The following is a 21,970-nucleotide window of genomic DNA, read 5'->3' on the forward strand; positions in this document are numbered from 1 at the left end:
TGTGTTCTATCTTTTAGCTTGGTTTAGATTTTCAGTTCATGTGGAGCTGTTAATACATACAAAGATATATAATCATGTCTTGCCATTTATCGTTTTTTAAATAGAATACAGTAAAAATAGGCATTTCTCACACATGCTGCAAGTGGTGATTAATCATGATTAACACAAATTCCAGTGTATACGCACTACTTTTTTCTTAAACTTTGAACTCTGGGGCTTATACAGCAGTGCAGCTAAGTTCTAATCTTGTGACATCTCCTTTACTTCAGAACTACTACTAATTGTTTAAATACTGTGCTGCTCGAGAGTCATTGAGGAAGCGGTAGCTCTTTCTTTCACAGGAGCCATCATCCATCATCACAAGCTATCAGTGTACTCTCAACGAGTTTTTCTACCCATTGGAAATTGCAGGAGGTCAGTATATATAACAGAATAACAATATAATTGTCTGACTCACGGTGTCGTCTTACAAATAACACTAAACTCATCACACAGCAACTTAACACTCAAAAGCTATACCTGAGAAATATACAAACATGTACCAAAATGAGTAAAATAACAACAAAAAACCCCAACTCTTTTATAGTTTTCCCATAACGCACCTGAGCAGCACATTCATTGGGGCTGTAATGACGTCAGCCTCCCTCTGGGTTCTGGGATCCTCTGGTGACATGGATACATGGGTGTGGATAATACATGTACATATCTGTTGTTTTCTTCAAAATTTTGTGGGTGTGGCTTATACACCGGAATTTATGGCAGTTCATTTGGTTACCGTGATTAATCTGATTTTAAAAAATTCATTATTTGACAGCTCGAGTAATGTTATAATATCTCAAAGCTGGGATTTTGCAAAATGGAACATGTTAGACACATTGTTGAATTTTCACGATTGTTGGAGTCTGCAGGACGCAGCATCACTATGACGTTGCTTTGACGTTCTTGTCTAGAGTTAGTGCAAACTCATTATGGAGACCTCCATTATAGCACGCTGCATACCGCACCGTACGCTCTACGGCGGCACTGCCAGAGTTTTGACCTCAGTGTCAAACAAAGTCACCGTGAAATGCAACTCATGACTCAGATTTGGGTTTACACTGTTCAGACATACATTACGTGCTGGGGGAATTACCCCGCTGCACTGCTATTATTAATTTCAATGTTCCCTCGGGCGGGCGAGGGGAGATTTCGGGGGAGTTTTCTCTCCTAACAAACTTCATCATACTAGCCCTAAAGCCCCAGTGGACAACCAAGCGTAGAGGAATTTAACACTGAGCTTTGAAAGCAAAACACAATTATTGGATATCTGTTCTAATACCGGAATAGCAAATCCCTGACACGTGTAGCTAAATTAGCAGCTCTCTAGTGTTGGCTACTCTTCCTCGGAGAGACTCTGGACTCCTCCTAGCTTCCTGCCTTCTACCAGGCTCTAATACGAGCTGTAACTTTGCGGTGTACTATAATCCGACAACGTTTTGACAGCTGTTACCATGAAGGAAGTGGGTGCACACACACACACACGCGCGCGCACACACACAGAATAAAAAAATGCAGGAATCTCTGTACTTGTTTCTAACGACCCTAAATCAGCGCTGCCTTCCTCCTGGTCGTGAGATAGTTTTACGAAAAGTGACTAGATGTTGTTATTTTAGCGTCACCTCATTAGACAAGATGTATGTGCGCTGTGTTGCTCTGCTGCGGTGTCCTTACTTCTACGTTCAATGATAACTGTACACTGTATATCTTTGTATATCAAATGTGCAACTGTGAACAGCATCGTTTAGCATTTTGACAAATCACTTTAAGTTGTAGCAAAATAAATGAGCCAGAAAATAGAGATTTAATAGCATTAGCATTAGTTAGTGTAGGGCTAAAGATCAGGAAAATGTATTAGTTCCAAAAATCTCGCAAATAAGTCACCTCACTTGTAAGTTTTGTCATATTCATTAGCGCAAATGATAAAACAATATAGTGCCATTCATTTTACTAGAGGTATTCATCATACACTGAAGCCCCGGGGGTGCCCATTATGTCGATCGTGAACTACCGCGAAGGTAGTTTGGGTCATAAACGTGACTTTGTAGATGTCATATGACATTTGTCAGCTGACATTAAGCTCCCCTCCTGATTCGTTGTTGCTGCTGGCCCGAGGCAAAGGTTAAGTGGTGAACAGACGTCTCAAGCTACACACAGAGATGCAGCTTTCATCTTTATTATTCTGATTACGGATAAACTAACTCTACCAGCTGGCAAGCTGAAAAAGTGTAGCATGTTGCTAGCCACATACATGTTGAATTACGTATCTGAAATACAGTCTTCCCCATCTTCAATGCGGTTCAAACATCGCCCCCTCACTAAACAATCTTCTTCATCATGCTCTTCACATTTTGACATTATGAGACCAAGATGACCCCGAAACAATTGATCAACAGTACCTCACCATCGCAAGGCTTCAAATTGGATGTTCTCAGATGGAAGTGGCCTCTGAGCTTAGAGTGAAGCGCCACAAGTAGATTGTAACGGAGATACAGAGAGACTGGTGGAGTCACGGAAAGGCATATAGTGTATACCTTCATTTGAAAATGTTTTTAAAAATTCACCAATTTTTAGAGAACAAGTTGTGCAAAGAGTAATGAAACATTAAACAGTTTGACATGTGCGTTCAAAAGTTCAGACAAGGTCAAATTAAGGCCACCTGTGAAAGTTATAGTGTATTTGAAGTTCATCCTGAAAGCCATAACCTTTTGCAAGTAGTGTATTTGCCATATCGATAGGTTCAGAGTAGTTAGCATGATGCTAGCACTTTTGCTTACTTAAAATGTTCATGACACCAAAACACATGCTAATCTTGTTATTGTTGCTATGAAAAATAACATTGAAAGGCATATTTCCCATGTGAAATGTGTGCTCAAATATCGACAGTTACCTTTTTTACACTTTTCGTCACTAAAACCGGTTTCCAGAAGAACACTGGAGAAATAGGAGGATGTGACGTTTCCTCGAGAACCGTCCCTCCTGGAACTAACCTTGGAATACATTGTTTTCTGTTGTTGTTATACATGCTATATATTTTTGATATTATATGCGCTCGTTGTGTGGCATGCTTTGCTCGAATATTCGAGCAGATGAAGTAAGTCTGTTGACATTTCCAAAAGACATCATTCGGCGCTTCAGATTCTTTGGTATTGTGTTCGACACATTTCAAGGAGAGCTGTTTTGATACTGCGCCTCAAATACAGGAAGGTTTGCGACTGAATGTCTATTACCAGAGAGTGCTTCTACCATCAGCTGTCCCGACTATCTTTCTTCGAGCCAGACCGGGGAAACGACAAGTACTGACGCAAATGGAAATTAAAAAAAGGCAAAAACCGAGAAGACGATCGTGGAAAAGCATGCCAAGGTGACAGTAAGTACATTCACATTTTTTTCGACTAGATATATTTGTCAATCTTAGAATAGTAATAAGGGTTTTCATGCTACTGGTCTTTTATCTTGCAGCCAGTCTGTCAGTGTCAATAACTGCCAGTCAAAAAACATACCTGTTATGCACAATTTTTTGCTTGTGTTATAGCCTACTCACAACACAATATCAGTGAATGTTATTGTGTTATTGTTGTGACTATTTTTCTTTTTTTGCTTTACTGTGGGTCCGTGGTTGCGTTTTGTTGAGTCTGGTTGCCGGAAAGTCTCCTCGACATGACATCACAGCCAAGATGGTGGCGATTCAGAAAACTCACGAGAGGAATTAGAGGAACACTTCGAAAACACATCAGATCTAAACTGGGGGAAAAATGATCTTGAATATCTTTCCTGATAATAAGTGGGTGATGTATTAGTAACAAAATGATGCCACATAATTTGATAGAAATGAAAATGATCACCCAATAGAGGGGGGAAATCAAAGACACCCCAAAAATGAAAGTGAAAAAATGATGCAGCACACTGGTCCATTTGGCCAAAATGTCATTGTAGCAACTCAAAATGATTCTCAATAGTTTGTGTGGCCCCCACGTGCTTGTACGCATGCCTGACAACGTCACGGCATGCTCCTAATGAGACTACGGATGGTGTCCTGGGGGATCTCCTCCCAGATCTGGCATCAATGAGCTCCTGGACAGTCTGAGGAGCAACCTGGCGGCGCCGGATGGACCTAAACATAATGTCCCAGAGGTGTTCTATTGGGTTTAGGTCAGGTGAACGTGGGGGCCAGTCAATGGTATCGATTCCTTCATCCTCCAGGAACTACCTGCATACACTAGCCACATGACATCGGGCATTGTTGTGGACCAGGAGGAACCCAGGTCCCACTGCACCAGCGTAGGTTCTGACAATGGGTCCAAGGATTTCATCCAGATACCTAATAGCAGTCAGGGTGCCATTATCTAACCTGTAGAGGTCTGTGCGTCCTTCCAGGGATATGCCTCCCCAGACCATCACTGACCCACCACCAAACCGGTCAAATGCCAATCGAGCTCTACGGTGCTGGGCAGTGAGCACAGGGCCCACTACAGGACGTCGGGCCCTCAGGCCACCCTCATGGAGCCTGTTTCTATTTGTTTGGTCAGAAACATTCACACCAGTGGCCTGCTGGAGGTCATTTGTAGGGCTCTGGCAGTTCTCATCCTGTTCCTCCTTGCACAAAGGAGCTGATACCGATCCTGCTGAGGGTTGAAGGACCTTCTACGGCCCTGACCAGCTCTCCTGGAGTAACTACCTGTCTCCTGGAATCTCCTTCATGCGTCCAGGTACTGCAGTGATGCCCTGGTCCAGATCTGGAAGGAGATCCCCCAGGACACCATGCGTAGTCTCATTAGGAGCATGCCCCGACGTTGTCAGGCATGCGTACAAGCACGTGGGGGCCACACAAACTATTGAGAATCATTTTGAGTTGCTACAATGACATTTTGGCAAAATGGACCAGTGTGCTGCATCATTTTTTCACTTTCATTTTTGGGGTGTCTTTGATTTCCCCCCTCTATAGGGTGATCATTTTCATTTCTATCAAATTATGTGGCATCATTTTGTTACTAATACATCACCCACTTATTATCAGGAAAGATATTCAACATCATTTTTCCCCCAGTTTAGATCTGATGTGTTTTCGAAGTGTTCCTCTAATTTTTTTGAGCAGTGTATATATATACTGTATACACATGGGAAAGAAGTAAAAGTTTTCCTCAGGAAATTCTGCGAGGGATGTGATGGGTATGTCACTTCCTCACCTCCTTCCTGTGCCCTGCCCGAAAGCTTTCCATGTTTATGGCTGTATTTTTGATTGTTGTTCGGTACCTGGAAGAACAAAAACAGATTAAAAATCCATGAAAAGTAAATAAAGAGAAGATAACCATAGAAATGGAATTTACTCCGACATAGGAAAGTGACTGGCTACTCAGTACAATATCAACTTTCAAACACATAATATTGATTTAATCTTCAAATGAATTTATTTTACCAACATAAATAAATAATATTAACAGAAATAGCAGCTGAATGCATAAAGGCTAATGACTAGCAGGGAAATAACAAAAAAGATCCAAAGCTTATTCAAATGGTGAGTAGCTTTACCTTATATTTGTGGTATCGTACTTTGGTTAACTTGACCTTTCACTTGTATGACAGCTACGAGGGTTAAAATGTTACTTAAAGATTGCCTGTAAAAATACTAAAGCTGTTTATTATGTTGTTTCATTCTGTCAGGCTTCTTCAAATAATGAAACGTTTTACTTAGTTTTATTGTACATTGCTTAATATGGAGTTAGTTTTTAGAGTTGTATGACAGTTATGAGTGCTAAAATGTTGCTTAAAACATCGCCTGTAAAGTTAATACAGTGGAACCTCGGTTAGCGTCCGACCTGGTTAGCGTATTTTTCGGTTAACGTTTGCACCACAACTCTCAGTGCATTCTCTGATTAGCGTAGCATACAATATGTTGTGTTAATACACTGCGTGAGTCCAAGTGTGTTAATCTTCTTCTTTTTTTTAATCGCAAAACATCTTTCCTTGTTATCATCCTATTAGCTAGCTTAACAAGATGGCAACCGGAACCGGAAGTGTTACGTCGGCGTCTATGATGTCATCAGCTGTTGACTATCAAACTTGTTTTTATAGTTTTACAACTATAGTTATACATGCTGAAAACTATTTGAAATGCATATTAGTACATATAAATGGCGAATGAAAGGGATAAATGAACATTTAAGGTTTGTTCATTGAAAACGTAACTGTTCCCGAAGACACGATCTGGAAGCGAGCTCAACCACCATCACTACCTTCCTGTTTTCAGTCACGTCAAGAATTACGTCTTCACTAAAGGTAAAAGTGACCTTAAATGTTCATTTATCCCTTTCAGTTATCATTTACATGCATTTATATGCATGTCAAATTGTTTTCTGCATAAACAAGTATAACTGTAAAACTATATAAAAAAAAGGGTTTTGTGTTAACATTTTTGGCTTTCTGGGATGGATTAATTGGATTTACATTATTTCTTATAGGAAAATTTTATTTGGTTTCAAGTCCATTTCGGTTAAAGTCGGACCTTCTGGAAAGAATTCATGACACTAACCTAGGTTCCACTGTACTATTAATACATACTGTTATGATGTTTGAACTCTCCGTGTGGAGTTTTGCATGTTTTTCTCCGGGTACTCCGGTTTCCTCCCACATTCCAAAAACATGCATACATGTTAGCTTAATTGGTGACTCTAAATTGTCCATAGGTATGAATGTTACTGTGTGAGGGGGTGTTTGCCTACAGGTATATGTGCCCTGCGATTGGTTGGCGACCACAGGGTGTTCCGCGACCCTAATGAGGATAGGTGGCATAGAAAATAGATGGATGGATGGATGGGTGAACAGGGAACAAATTAATTCCCTTGACATTATTTCCTACGGGAAAATCTGTTTCGAACTTGGAATTCAACCACTTTCATTGAACACACTGTGAAGTTCAACTGCAAATACTTGGTGATAATGTATGATCTAATAATGTTTATAGTGCTGTTCAAAGACTTTGATTATGAAAAACCAGATGGGTGTACTAAATCTTAAGTGTCTTGAGACAAGGGGCCGTGCCTTCAAGGCCTCTTTTGCACGTCAGGGATGGATAACGATAACTGGCGCAGGAGGTTTTCAACACTCGCTCAGTGTAATAAAAATGTCTGCCTCGCATGACAAAGCTCATTTTTCAAAATGCTCCCTTCCAACTGATGAAGAGCTCACTCAGTACTGCTCATGAACGGTATGAGGGGAGTTTAAACACAACAAACAAACAAAAAGGATTCTATAAATAATAGCGGAGCATGTGTTTTTTGCATTAGGAGAAGGCTGGGGGGGGTCAGTGTGTGGGATGAGCAGGAATCAATGTGGACAGAGGTGCATGGTTAGAAACATGTCATTCATGAGGAACTTCCTCCTATGACACCATTATTCATCAGAACCTCCATGGAGATGGATGCTTTAACCTGTTGAACAGAGCTCGGACACTGCAGTAGGTGTCTTGAAGAAGATAAATCATCAGTCGGATGTATTTAATGGACATTCACCGCTCGGTATATCAATTAACTTGGACAGTGTGTACTTTGGGGATCACTTTAATGGCTATTTAATACCACAGCTATGTCACGGTGACCTGCCATCAACAATTGTCAAAGTGACACTTCTATCAGCACCCGCTTTATGCATCAGTGATGAACGACTTTTTAATTATGGGGATAAATCCTCCCAAAATGTTGATGCTAAAACAGCACATCAAGGACAGTTGTACTGGCACCGACTGGACGATGACCGGGAAGTTTCTATCAGCAGCTGCGCTGACCTACACGCAACAGCACATTTACAGTATGTCTGTCTGCGGGTGGCAGGAAAATAAGTTGTACTGTTAGAGGGGGCGCAGGGCTTTTTGATGAAAGCGAGGGGGGTTTACAGAGATGGCCAACGAAGTCGACGTCCAACTCCATGCCTCAACTGTGCCGTAAAAGATTCCCCAGCTGTCCTCGGGATTAGTCTGTGTGCTTATGTGATTAGGATACATGGCACCGGGGCTAGTCCCGGCGCCTCTGGCTCAGGGGGAATGTAGAGTGTGTTAGGATGGGAGAACGAGGGGGTGACTATTGATGCAGTGACTGCAACCACAGCATGAAGCATGTCTCTATCCTGAAATGTATGTATTGTCTATTAGAATGTAATTGTCTAGACCATGGCTACTCAACTGGCGGCCAGCTGGCTAAATCCGGCCCACAAATGGCATCAGATTGGCCCTCCAATTTAGTTCGAAACTTGTGAGCGATGGGAACATTTTTGTAGCAGATTCCTACAATCGCCAGAGCACTGCTGTTGTACAGAAAAGCTTTGATTAGAGTTTTTGGAGTGAATTCTTAAAAACAGCTGAGTGCTTTTTTCATATAGCAAATGCTTGACTGTTATTGCAGCAGATCCTTAAAAACAGCAGAGCTTTTTTCTCTGATTTGTTTTTGCAGTAAATCCTTAAAAACAGCAGCGTGTTCCTGTTATATAGAGAAGCATTTGCTAATGTTGTTGCAGTAAGTCCTTAAAAACAGCAGAGCTTTTTTGTCATATGGAGAATCTGATTCGTTTTTGCAGTAAATCCTTAAAACCAGTGTTCCTGTCATACAGAGAATCATTGACTGATGTTGTTGCAGTAGGACCTTCAAAACAGCAGAGTGCTCCTGTCATATAGAGAATGGTTGACTAATGTTTTTGCAGTGACTCCTTAAAAACAGCAGAGCTTCTTTGTCATATGGATAATCCATGATTAGTTTTTGCAGTAAATCCTTAAAAACAGCACAGCTCTCATGTCATATCCAGTAGAGGATCTTTAACAAATTGTTTCTGTTTACTAATTTCTGACATAGGTATCTGTATATTATTACAAACATTGTACTGTATGACACTTCAGCTTATCTTATACAACTGTTTTTAAGAACCTTTTGCTTTTTCTTTGGCTTTTGGCACTTATACTAAAATAAAGAGCAGCTTCAATAAAGAGGGCTCTGACAAGAACATAGCATATAGCACACATAAAGTCAAATGACACGGTTAACTTCTTCTCACTTGATATCTGACAAGGAACAGTGATAACAAATGAGATACAGTGTGTAGGGTTTGCAAAGCTACTCCACTTCATGGTAAGACTGTTTTTCGGTCTTAGGTTTATCCAGTGGTTAACCTATTTTGACACTTGTAAGACATTGCCTGGACAGTTGATAAAGGTTCCCCTATACTTGCCATAAAGTGGTTGTCTGCTGCTTTCATGATAGCATGTAGAATGTAGCAGGGAGCAATAGCAAGGAATGTTGTATGGGAAATGGTGATGCAAACACAGGAAGTGTATAAACTTTTTTCGCATCTTCATAGTACAAAAATAAGCTCATACTGGCTTGGCAGCACTCAACGTGACTGACATGTTGAATGACAAAGAGTGTGTCAGCGTGGTGTTTGTGCAGCCCTTGCACAGCTGCACATTTGCCTGCTTGACTGTACCAGACGCTGTGGCAGGGGTTCAACAGTAACGCTGACCTCATGTGTCACAAGTACACGGCCTGCTAACTGGAAGGCACTGGAACTACTGCCCATAAATTAAGGCACAAATAAGCTTTAAGAGTCTTCGGACGTCAGGAAAAGTTCAACCGGCTCCTTCACTCGCCACCGCGACTGTTACAACGCCCGAGTGGAGTTTGCTGTGGGAACATGAGCTAAGGAGATAGTTTAATCCTCTCCGTAAATGCAGGAAAGTTTGCTTTAGCTCCATTCCCACCCTCGCAGCCTTTGTGACAAGCATGTGCAGACTAAATTAAATCCCAAAGGATACCAAGGTTTCGTTTAACAGGCGAGCCACTTGAACATTCGTCAGTGCATTCTCCACATGTATGGGAGCCTCTCAGCGGGACAAGGGATGACCGCGTTGTCGACGAGGACCCCCATCGACATTTTGGGAGAATTTGGTCATTTGTTGGCTGAAGTCACATCACCAAGATTAGCGTTTGGTAGCGGCGGCCGTGTTGTGTTGGAGCGAGCGTGAGTGTGTTTGTGTAATGGGGCTGGGCTAAATAGCTAATCCATTGATTTAGTTGGAGTTAACACACTGGCCAGGATCCAGCAGAGACTTAAGTCACAATTGAGAGTTGGGCACATATATTGAAGGGAGGATGGTGGGAACGTTGGAATGCTTTCTTTTATTTGACAAAAGGGGGCTTTGAAGAGGGAATTGAAATAAAAAATCTAGGGTAGGTTGGTTGGAGAGTCTTTAGAACTTACGTAGGCTAACTTTTGCAAATATTTTGAGATATCACGAATCAAAAATAGCAACCGGGGACCAAAGATTTGTTTGCATTTTGAAACAGCAGATATCCAGATCAACCTGCCATCATTTTATTTTTAAAGTTATCAATTGTAAGTGTAAAAAGAAGCTAACCACTGTCAGTATTAAGAGGCAGAAACTACAAACAGTCTTAACTTGAACAATGAAAGCAGGAGTTTTACATGTGTGGCACAGTGAGAATAAAATACATATGGGGCCTCCCATACTACCAGAAAAATGGTTTTCTCAAGCAGATTTTGAGGAGTTTTCTGCCGGACCCCAGACTCTTTTTACCGCCTCACTGTCAGAAGCAAAAATTTATTAATATAATTTACAGTAAGTTAGCTTTGCAGGTTTGAAACATTTTTCCTAATGAAGCTGCTACACCTCCCCCAAAGTCATCTGGCATCACACACGCTTGAAAACCCCTGGTGTAATGTGGAACTAATACACTTTTCAGACACGTTCACTTTCTATTTCCTAAACATTGCTAAGAGAATGCCTTAGCCTATGGTGACCAAATGTCCTGTTTTCCCAGGCCATGTCTTGTTTTCACATACTGCCCTGGCCGTCCTGTTTTTTGTGATAAAAATGTCTTGGTTGTCATTGTTTTTCATTGGGTCACTATATTGATCGACATTAAGGCACTCTGCTGCATGTGACGTAACGGCCGAGGCTGCCGTGCGGTTGGCTTTTTTAAATTAGTTTTGCCAAAAAGAGGCAAAAAACAAAGAAAAAGCAAAAAATGCAGTGAGTTAATGCTCTGATGCTTGCCGAGTTGAAGTCTTCGAAAATTGGGGACGTCAGGCACAACGGTGGTTCTTTCGACTTTAGAGGGTACACTTTTCCAAAAATCCTGATTACATTCCACAACTTAACAAGCATTTGACCTCAGGTTCTTGGGTCTTTCTGTTTTTGAAATCATTTTCGTGCAAGTTTTTGGATGTTCTTGCTTTGGAATTTCTTTGAATGTCTTTGGTTATGGATAGAATTTTGTGATATAACAATTTTCTATCAAATGAAGGAGTCATACTTTAAGCGTATTGAAATTCTAAGGCATCTTGGCATAAACTTCAAGTATCATTTCAGCATCTCATTGCTGGGCCAAGTGTCCTGGTTTTCGGTAATGAAAATATGGTCACCCTACCTTAGCATTGGCAACAAATGAAAATTGTGAGACGAAAGTCATACTGCTTTAGAATGCGAGTCTGCTAACTTCTGATATGTTACATTCCTTGTTGACACTGCTCCTTATTTTGGAGAAGGTGGCAAAAAAGCCTGAGCAAAAGCCAACAGTATCAGCATGATGAGCTCTTGCACCAAATGGCGACATTTCAAACTTTTGTGCATGTCGAATTATACAACCTCAGTGCCGCATGACTTTAGAGACATCTCTAACATTAGCCTTTCACCGACAAGAAAAGTCAATTTGCATCAAAACGCACAATTTCAATAAAGTGCCTTATTGCCATAGTAATACAAACACTATTAACACTAGTGATGAGCTCATGTTCAAGATCATGGAACAAGGGTTTACATTGTCAAACTGCTTGACCTGCAGACAAGATAGAGAAATTCTTGGAACATGTTAAAACAGGACAGTGAAAGCGTAACCATCCAGGACAAAGGAACATTCCTTCTGTTAGTGATACTAGTGTTTTTTCAAGCCCGTGTTTTCAATTATCTGAGCAGGCTTGTTGAGAGAGACGAGCAAGATTACCACAGGGACGGAGGGGAAAAAAACACACTCATCATCATACAGGACAGCTATTTGTGGCAGGTCCTGCACCTCCACTTATTGAATTATGGAGGAGTTGTCGACAGGTTAAGCAACCGTCGTCTTCACTCTGTGTGTTTCCTTGCGTTGGCTTTAGCCAGCACACTAAAGCAGCTGTCAGTATGCGATCCATTCCTTGCCTGCAACCAGCCGGAGTAGATGAGTGTACCTTGCAGGCTCAGATCACACCAACCCCTCCTAACTACGCTGCTCACTACCTCAAATTTGTCCTGCTTTTCGCTTGGGATGTTCACACGACCAAGGTTTTAGATGCAAAACATTCCACAGCACCAGTTTGATGGATGGATGATTGTGTTGTTGTTGTGCACAGTTGTGCAAGGATTGAAAATGTACCACAAAAAAAACCTATCACAAGCACAGATCATGTCGATAATTATGCTTGCACCACACCTTACTGTATAGTTCGTGTTTGTCAGTTTCTGTTTGTCAGCATGTCACCAATAATATAATGTTGCAGAAACATTTATTATACACCATGACTTTCTTGCTAATCTAACAATAAAATACATACAAATATCATACGGGAGGCGCTTGCAGTACCGTCACATCCTGAAGGGGTCAGGTCTGCAAGAGATGGAAGGTACTTGTCACTGTCGTTCTTCCATAGAGGAAAAGCCTGTGTTTGTTTTTTTTTGAGAGCAGCACTAGCTAGGAGAAAATCATATGCATTCAAGACATTTTTATGATCTGCTGAATGAATGAATGAATATGACTGCCAAGATGGAGGATTATACACCAAAGCTCACCAGGAGATTATCACGTTTTTACAACAAAGTATCAGAAATTTCCTTGGAGAAGGAAAGGCTGCATGTACTTCATATACAGATAAAAGGTAAGAACACAAACATGTTTTTCAGTAAATAATAAAATTAATAAATGGGACTAATAAAGTATTTGAAAGACTTTTTCAAAGTGAATGATTAATTATTAATGATACAATTCTGATACAACTGGTGATACAAGCATACCAATAAAATTAATGATTCTCTTCTTTTTGTAATTATCCTATTAACGAGCTCCTACACTATATACACAAAAACACCTCCAAAAGAGTCAGTGCCTCACCATCCCTCTCATTGCACGCCACTGTTAGGTACACCTGAACAATCATGATCAGCAGTCTCGGTAGGGAACACCTGGCCTTCCTGGCCTACGGCCACCTCTTCCAGTTCCACCAGGAGGACACCAAGGCATTCCCAGGCCGCTGTGAGACATGATCACTGCAGCATGTCCCAGGTCTGCCCCGGGGCCTCCTCCCAAATGGGCATGCCCGGAACACCTCACCAGGGAGGCGTCCAGGAAGCGTCTGGATTAGATGCCCAAGTCACCTCAGCTGGCTCTTCTTGATGTGAAGGAGCAGTGGCTCAACGCTGAGCTCCTCCCGGATGACCGAGCTCCTCGCCCTATCTCTTAGGCTATGTTCACTGCAGGTCAAGTCCCATTTTTTTTGCTCTTAAATGACCTGTAACAGATTTTTTCATTTCAATTTTGATTTTTTCAAATGCGACTCGTTCGTGTGTGGATATAAATCCCATACGAATGAGATGGGTATGAAAGGTAAGGTCGCATATATCCGACGTCATCCAAAGTCGTGTAATGCCGTGCTTACCGAGACTTTCATAAAGGTACTCACCAATGTACTGTAGGCAAAAGCTCTTTTTGTCATCAAAAAATTATTTTTAAAAAGTGTCAGTGAAGCTGCGCACGGTTCCTGCCACACACACGCTCTTCCACAAACTGCCATAGCCAAAATTCTTGCCCTCTTTCTTCTTAATCTGCTGCGCAGGATCATATGGTCAAGAAAATATTGACTCCCATTGCACAAAAGCCTTCAAATTTCCACAAGAGCGCACACACTGCCGTAATCTTTACTTCTGTAAACACACGGAAATGTGTGTGACACCGTGCTTTTGCGCATGCACGTCACTTCTTGGATGCTTTGCGTTCACATTGACAATTTTTTGGTGATATGAACAACCACATAAAAAATCGCATTTTAACAAATTGGGCATCGTACTGTTTCAATCTGTATTCGTGAGCACTTCTACTTTGCCTTCCGGTTCACAGGTGTGGCAAGATGCTGATTAGACAGCATGATTATTGCACAGGTGTGCTGTAGGCTGGCCACAAGACAAATGTACAGTTTTATCACACAATTCCACAGATGTCGTGTTGAGGGAGTGCTGACTGCGGGAATGTCCACCTGAGCGGTTACCCATTAACTGGGTGTTCATTTCTCTACCATACTATTGTGAATTTCTCTTGAAGATGAATAAAGGATCTATCTATCTATAGGCCGTCTCCAAAGGCATTTCAGAGAATTTGCTGATGTTAATGTTGTGGATGGAGTGGCCCATGGTGACGGTGGAGTTATGGTATGGCCAGGCTTATGTTACAGACGGGTGCAGTTCATTGATGGCATTTTGAATACACCGTGACGAGAAAACCCGTGGCCCATTGTTGTGCCATTCCTTGACCATCACCTCATGATGCAGCATTATAATGCACGGCCCCATGTTGCAAGGACATATGTACACAATTCCTGGAAGCTAAAAACATCCCGGTTTTTGCATGGCTAGCATGCCCATCGGACTTGTCACCCACTGAGCATGTTTGCGGTGCTTGACATCAGTCGGTGCATACGACAGCGTGTTCCAGTTCCTGCCAATGTCCAGCAACTTCACACAACCATTGAAGAGGAGTGGACCAACATTCAACGGGGCACAATCAACAACCTGGTCAACTCTATGCAAAGGAGATGTGTTGCACCGCATAAGGGAAATGGTGGTCACACCAGATACTGACTGTTTTTGTTTATATTACGTTTATATGTTTGTTGAGTGTATGTTATGTATTGTTATATGTTATGCATTATTATCTTACATATGTTATTTTGATACAGTATCCTAAACAATTGGGCTATACATTCATCTACGTTTATACGTTTCTCGTTAACGTTGTTCCAGTGCCTCCACCCAGAAGACAATTCATAATTTAATAGAATAATTTACAGAGTTAAATCAACAGTTTCTCACTTTTCATGAAGGGAAGTGATCCCTATGTTATTAACTAGCTGCAAATGAACAGAACACGCACACGTACATACACCTGATGTGCCTGAATATAAGCTATAATTACGACACTTGTCGGTGAAGCCAAAAAATACAATTCATTATAAAACAGGTGTGTTTTTCTGTAAAACAACCCATGGCATTGGAGTTCAACACACACACACACACACACACACACACACACACGCGTCGTGTGTATTGCCTGGTTAAAAAGCATGCACAGCTGTCTTCTAACACACTTGCTTTCCTTTCTTGAGCAGTTTGTTGTTACAGGTTTGTTGATTCAAAAAGCAAAGGGCACTCCATTTCTGCAGGAAGTGAGCGCAGGTGCTCTGTTTTATTTACTCATCGATACATAGCATACAGTTAAACACGGTCTGTTTCTGGACACTGATTGACCTGTTCCGATTTCTTCTCATGGGACTTTAAGAAAATAGAACTATCAGGAAAATACAACAATTCCTTTTCCAGGGTTAAACTGCCATTGTAAGTTTGTATGTTGTATGTTTATTATCTGTATCGGCCGTGTTTTAAGTAACAAGTGTAAAAATAAGTTAACCACTGTTACTACTAAGATGCACAAAAAATAAAACAATCAGCGTTAACTTTAATGATGAAAAACAAAGAAATCATCCGAATGTGATGCCATGTCATGTTTTTAACGCTTAACTGTGACACAGGTGTAAAAAGAAGTTAATTTGACCTTGATCACAAGCGACGAGTACAGAATGTGTGTTCATGTAACTTCCTGTGTATATTTTTTCTTCTCTGAACACCCCTTGTTGAGGCTAGTCTTTCTTTTGGAATAAACGTCGTAAAAAAGCCAGACTAAGTTAGACAATTAGGTCTCACGCGACATATTTTGAATAAGTGTTGTAGAAACCCCCCCAAAAAAAGCACAAAAAGCAAAAACACATGCCCAGAGTTGACCTTCAGATGCTTGCTGAGCTCAGATCTGTACGTGAGGTACGCTCGCATCTTCATCTTTGTCCAACTTTAGATTCATGTTTGTCCCTGATATTCATTGTATGATAACGCCACTTTAGAACCAGGTTCTAGAGGGAGGTCCAGCCATTAGATTGAGCAGTGGTGACCAACTCGTCAATCTTTGGTCTATAGCAAAAATATTTTTAAAAAATAAATGCATTATCACATTAGTGCCCTCCCCTCCCGGGGAATGACCAACAGGCATGCATTTTGACGACCAGCTCAGTCCCCAAAGCCCGGCCGGAGGTGGCAGTGAAAGCAACAAATGTTGTGTGACATGCACCTTAAAAAAAATCTTTCATCTGACAACGCGGATCATTAAGGCTGACTATTGTAACGCAGCAATCAGCTCTAACCGCAACAAAACTCAACCACCATCGCGTGCTCAAAACAGTAATCCATCAAGCCGAGCCACAAAAGCATGGTTGCTCAAAGTGCGGCCCAAGAGCCACCTGTGGCCCGTGGCCCATTTGTCATTTGCCTGAGGCACACAGCAGAAACAAAATTAAACAAAAGGCCCCAGCAAAAATGGTAAAAATAGAGGAAAAAATCACAATGAGAAAAGCTAAAAGGTTGACATGAACAACCAATAATAACACAAAGCTTTGTCTTTAAATATGTATCACTTATTAAAAACTTTTCTACCAAAAAAAAAAAAAAAACAAATCAGGAAATTGTTTTGAGAGGCAGGAAGGACTTTCAATATCAGGGTAGACCTGCCAACATGGATGAAGTTATCGTAGTCAGCATGCAATTTGACTCTTGAATAAGCTTGTTTGCTCCATTTTGTTGCATTTCGCTGGTTTCAGTTTTGAGTTCAAATAAATAAATAGATATTCTCAGTTTCTCAATAGTATTTACAAACTGGGGGTGTGTGAAAACATGTCTGTTTCCCAGTGGGGGCATGACAGATAATAATTGAGAACCACTACCTTAGGGTCACATTTAAAGACACGGTTGCCGTCATTGCACTTGTCAACAAATGGCAAATCGCTTTCGAGCCCCAGCCTGTGACACTCTATGACAGGTATCACTTAAATAGTTAAGAGGTCTGGGGAGGTTGGGGAGAAAAAAGGTGTGGCGATGCAACGTTATCTTGTTAACTGCGAGTATCCGGCCTGCTGATTAATGTGCAGCAGGTGTTGGGTGTCTAGACTGGCAGCTAGAAGGAGTTCATGCGCTGAGTAATTGAAAGTGCAGGTGCATCTTGAGATACTGCCAGTGTCCTGCTCGCACCATGGTATTTCACTTTTTTTTTTTTCGCGCTTGAGGTATTACTAGTCAAGGAAATAGTTCAAAGAGAAAAGGCACAGTACCTGATGAGGAATGCTACTATGGAGGGTTTTTTGCTGTTACTAATGTAACTCCATCGGTCGTTTTTTTGGCTTGTTTGAGCAATATAGAATGATTTGGCAGGAACTACGGAATATATGAAAAAAATAACTCCTGACTTTGTTCTACTTAATCATAAAAAGCTGGAGGTCTTGGCTTCCTTTGTTGACATAGAGCACTTCGAGCCAAGAAACACAATGAAATATTCTTGAAGAAAGTCCGCTCTTGGTGGGCAGGATGTCACTTGATATTCTGCGATACCACGATAATGGTTTCTCCCTGACAGGATCTTATCCGGCCATAGATGATAAAAATACATTGAGTGAATCCAACATTTGACACAAGATTGACTGATGTGTTTATGGACGAAACAAAGCTGATCAACGCGTGAGTCTATTTAACTGTGATGTCTGTTTTACTCCGTGGCCCTGACTCGAGGCCCTCGTTCGCTATCAGTGTCTAGGCCTAAGAGGATCATGTGTTAGCTGATATCTTAGCTCAGTGGGGTGCTGAAATGGGAAAAGGGGGAGTCCAGAGGAGGTAATGATGGACCACGTTCTCTTGAGAGGACAGGAATTCAGGCCCTGGCAGGAAAGTATGGCTGTTTCCTGCAAGACAATGTTGTTTTAATCAACTTATAGTTGGCTTATAGAGGCAATATCATTAGATTAAGCTGTTTTTGAGGGTGGATGGCATGGCAGTCATGGATCACAGATTTGGAGAAGCAGTCAGTAGTTCTCTGCAGCTCTCCATTAAAATTATACCTCTGGGGAATCAATGGGTCCTTTCTCTTGCGGACCGCAGTTTTCTCGATGGTCCTCGACCTCCATGTGAAACATTAGATGGTGATGAGGGAAAACATAAAACATAATACTTGTGTGACCAGTCTTGTCAGTGGCTCTTCTAATGGCTGTATGTAGTGATTGATATTTTGGTTAGCTTACTTAGCTAGGTACATGAGAGGGTTCAACTATTCAAGAAATAACAAACACCACTGAAACTACAAGAACAATAATAAACATATTGCTGGCAGTGTCAATAAAAACTGATTTTTATCATCTTGGTAAAGGCAGAATTTGTTCTGCAATTATTGTATTGGATCATTAGACTGTACAGTATGTGTGTACACAGAGCTGCCCCTCCGTACACGCAGAACACTCGCTGTGCCATTAGGGCTTCACACGCAGGAATCTGAGGAAAAATGCTTGTTAAGTTTTGGAATGTAACCAATATTTTTGTGAAAAATGTGCCGTGTAAAGTCGCAAGAACTCGGGAATTTGAACAGCCGTTGTGCATAACGTCCCCAATTTTACGAGACTTCAACTCGGCAAGCGTTTTTAACTCTGCGCATATGTTTTGCTTTTTGTGGCTTTTTGGCAACACTAATAGCAGTTTCTCATGAAAACAAGGACATTTTCTAAAACTTTCTAAAACCTTATATATATATAGATTTAAATATACATAGATGCAAAACAAACACCTATTTACATTTTACTATAGCTCCGTTGCTACTTTGGCTGCTATGTTGCCAGTAAATAGCTCGCTGGCTGAAGACAGAACATGAAAACAAAAGCTTCACACAAAGCGCCGTGACAGCTCACAAAATCATGAGATGAAAAATGTAACTGGTCCAACATATTGGTTTTGATCTGGTCTAACAAATGTCTGCTGGCTAAACGTTATACTTGGGCAAACAAATCAGCACAATCGTTTGCGGTATAAACTGTTAGTCTCACTGATCCACAAGCATGCTTGTCAACTCTTTCGTCTTTATTGAAATAGATCAAATCTCGTCTTTGCCTACAAATTATCTGAGCCTTGGTATGAAACACACCCATTTGGGTTAATTTAAATGATAGAATCAAAAGCTCGAGCCAGCACCTTGGGCTCGCCATCAAAGACAAACCACAGTCTATTTGTCTGCATCCTCATTTTGATGGAGCCCCACAAAAATGTCTGACGTCTTAACATGGAGCCAAGCGTTTAGTGAAAAAACAAACGTCTCTGTTTCAGCCGTTTACAGCACTCGTGGAGCTTTCTCCTTTTTAATCTTCCAGTAATTGTTCTCTCAGGGAACCGCAGGGATGACTCCACTTCACCCTGAGAGCGTAGCCTCGTCCTTGGCCACAACATCTCCGCTGTCTGGCCACAATAACTTGGCATCGAGCGCCGGCTCGTCCATTACTCACAAGTGCCAGGGGTTCTCTGGTCTTGGGCTTCCCAAATCAATTATTACACTTCTTAGCTTCTTTCCAAACTGATGACGGAAGGTGCCGGTTCTCAAGCCTCCCCCGAACGGCGTGTGAAATTCGTTGAAACGGGCAGGCGGTGACGTAACGGTACAATCATGCACTTTTATTTAAAGGGGAGAGAATGTGAAAGTCGCGCGGGGTGGCACCGTACAAATTAAGAAGATTGAGACTCAAGTGTTCATGGCACAGCAGCAGAGTAAAGTACCCAAATCAGCTTAATAGGGCTAAGCTTAAATATTTATAAAATCAGTTGTAATGGGCTTCTCCCCTGGCAGTACCATGCTGTCCACTCTGAGTTACAAAGTGGTGACTTTAAATTATAACATTGCTACTGCTAATGTACGCAAGCTTTTCCTTCTTGAACCAAACCTGTGTTCAGTTAGTCTGAATAGGTACTACCACTCCGTTTTTGTTTGTCCTCCAGTGGAAGTCGATATGAGGCGTAATGGGAGCCTGTCGCTACAAGAGTTCTCTGCAAAGGTCAAACATGACGGTCTGTTTGCTTTAGGATTCCTCTGGGATGCAGAGCAGATTAAGGCTGCGGGGCTTTTTTACCTGCAGGCAATGAGGAGCAATGGCAGCCCCAACCACAGCAATTAGGTCCAACTTGCAAAATGTAATGAGAGCCAGTACAAGAGTTGTATCAAGGATACCTGGAATGGAGCTCACTACATTCCGAGGCCAAACAACTATCTATCTAACATAGCAATGAAAACAAAAACCTAATCTGATGTAATAATGTTCGGTTTTCATTGGCACTCTCATAGAGACATTAATTTATCAGTTCAGTATGTTACACAGTATGTACAGTACATATATTACTGTGGTGGACTATTACTTTGAAATGTTTCTAATATTGGACTTACTTTATTTAACAAATGAACAAAAACTAGTAGGTTGTAGATAGATTACTGCAACAGGGCATCCTCCATTTGTTTGTGATGCGGTTCCCAGTATAAGGGACTCTAAAATGACTCTAATATAACAATATTGAATAAACAGATACCATTTTTGGTACGTGTTGAGACCTCAAGTATTGTTACAAACACACAATATTCAATCCAAATAAAAATATGATTTCTGTTGTTCAAGGCAATAAACTACGTACTGTAACCCCTGCTTATCGCGGTTAACTGGTTCCAGACCCGACCATGATAAATGAATTTCTGGGAAGTAGGATTCCTTCCTCACAAATTGAATAGTTTTGTACTGATGGCATGAAAAACCTGTTTACGAGCTTAGAAATACATATAAAACATTTATAAACATTATTAGAGCCCTCCAGACATGAAATAACAACCCTATAGTCACATGTACACTTGTATTACCCAATATAGTAGATATAATTAGAGAAAATAAGGCATTTAAGACATAAATAAGACATGTTTAAATAAACGTGTTCTGGACATGAAGTGACGTCGGGTTCAGAGTTCAGCCAGTATTATTATTATTACTATTAATATTATGATTATTATGTTATTATTATTGTTTTTCTGTATTTCTCCTCTCTTGTAGAAAAGTATTGTATGGCATTTCTGGGTAGCAGGTTATTGTTTGCTTCATGCATAATTTTAGCTGTTTGAAAATTTACTAGATCAGCAAATATTAATATATGTGATTTTAGAAATAAAGGATTTGTATGTTCTCTATACGCGGCATTATGGATTATCCTAACTGATCTTTTTTGCAGTACATTTAGCGAGTGAAGATGCGTTTATAGTTATTATATTAGTTAGATATGGTAACACCAGGGAGCAGTAAAGAGTATGGGGTGTTTTTTGTCAAGGAAAATTTTGCTTTATTCAGTATTGAAGTATTTCTTGCCACCTTATGTTGTATATTTTTAATGTGAGATTTCCAGCTCATTCTTTAATCTATTATGATCCCCAAAAATTGATTTTCGTTCACTCTTTCGATGTCCACACAGTCAATTTGTATTTGCGCATGCATATCTTTCCTGCTATTACCAAATAGCATTATTTTAGTTTTACTCAGGTTCAAGGATAATGTATTTTTATCAAACCATGTTTTTGGTACAGCAATTTCATCGGTGACTTTTTTAATTAGCTTGTGTGCTTTCTCCGGAACAAAAGGAAGTAGTATGGTCTGCGAATAATACTAACTTTAAGTCACTTTACAGATAACATTAATATACAAGTTGAATAGTTTTGGTCCCAGTATTGACCCCTGGGGGTCAATACTGGGAGCTGTG

Source organism: Dunckerocampus dactyliophorus, chromosome 2, assembly GCF_027744805.1.
Source record: "Dunckerocampus dactyliophorus isolate RoL2022-P2 chromosome 2, RoL_Ddac_1.1, whole genome shotgun sequence".
Classification (NCBI taxonomy): Eukaryota; Metazoa; Chordata; class Actinopteri; order Syngnathiformes; family Syngnathidae; genus Dunckerocampus; species Dunckerocampus dactyliophorus.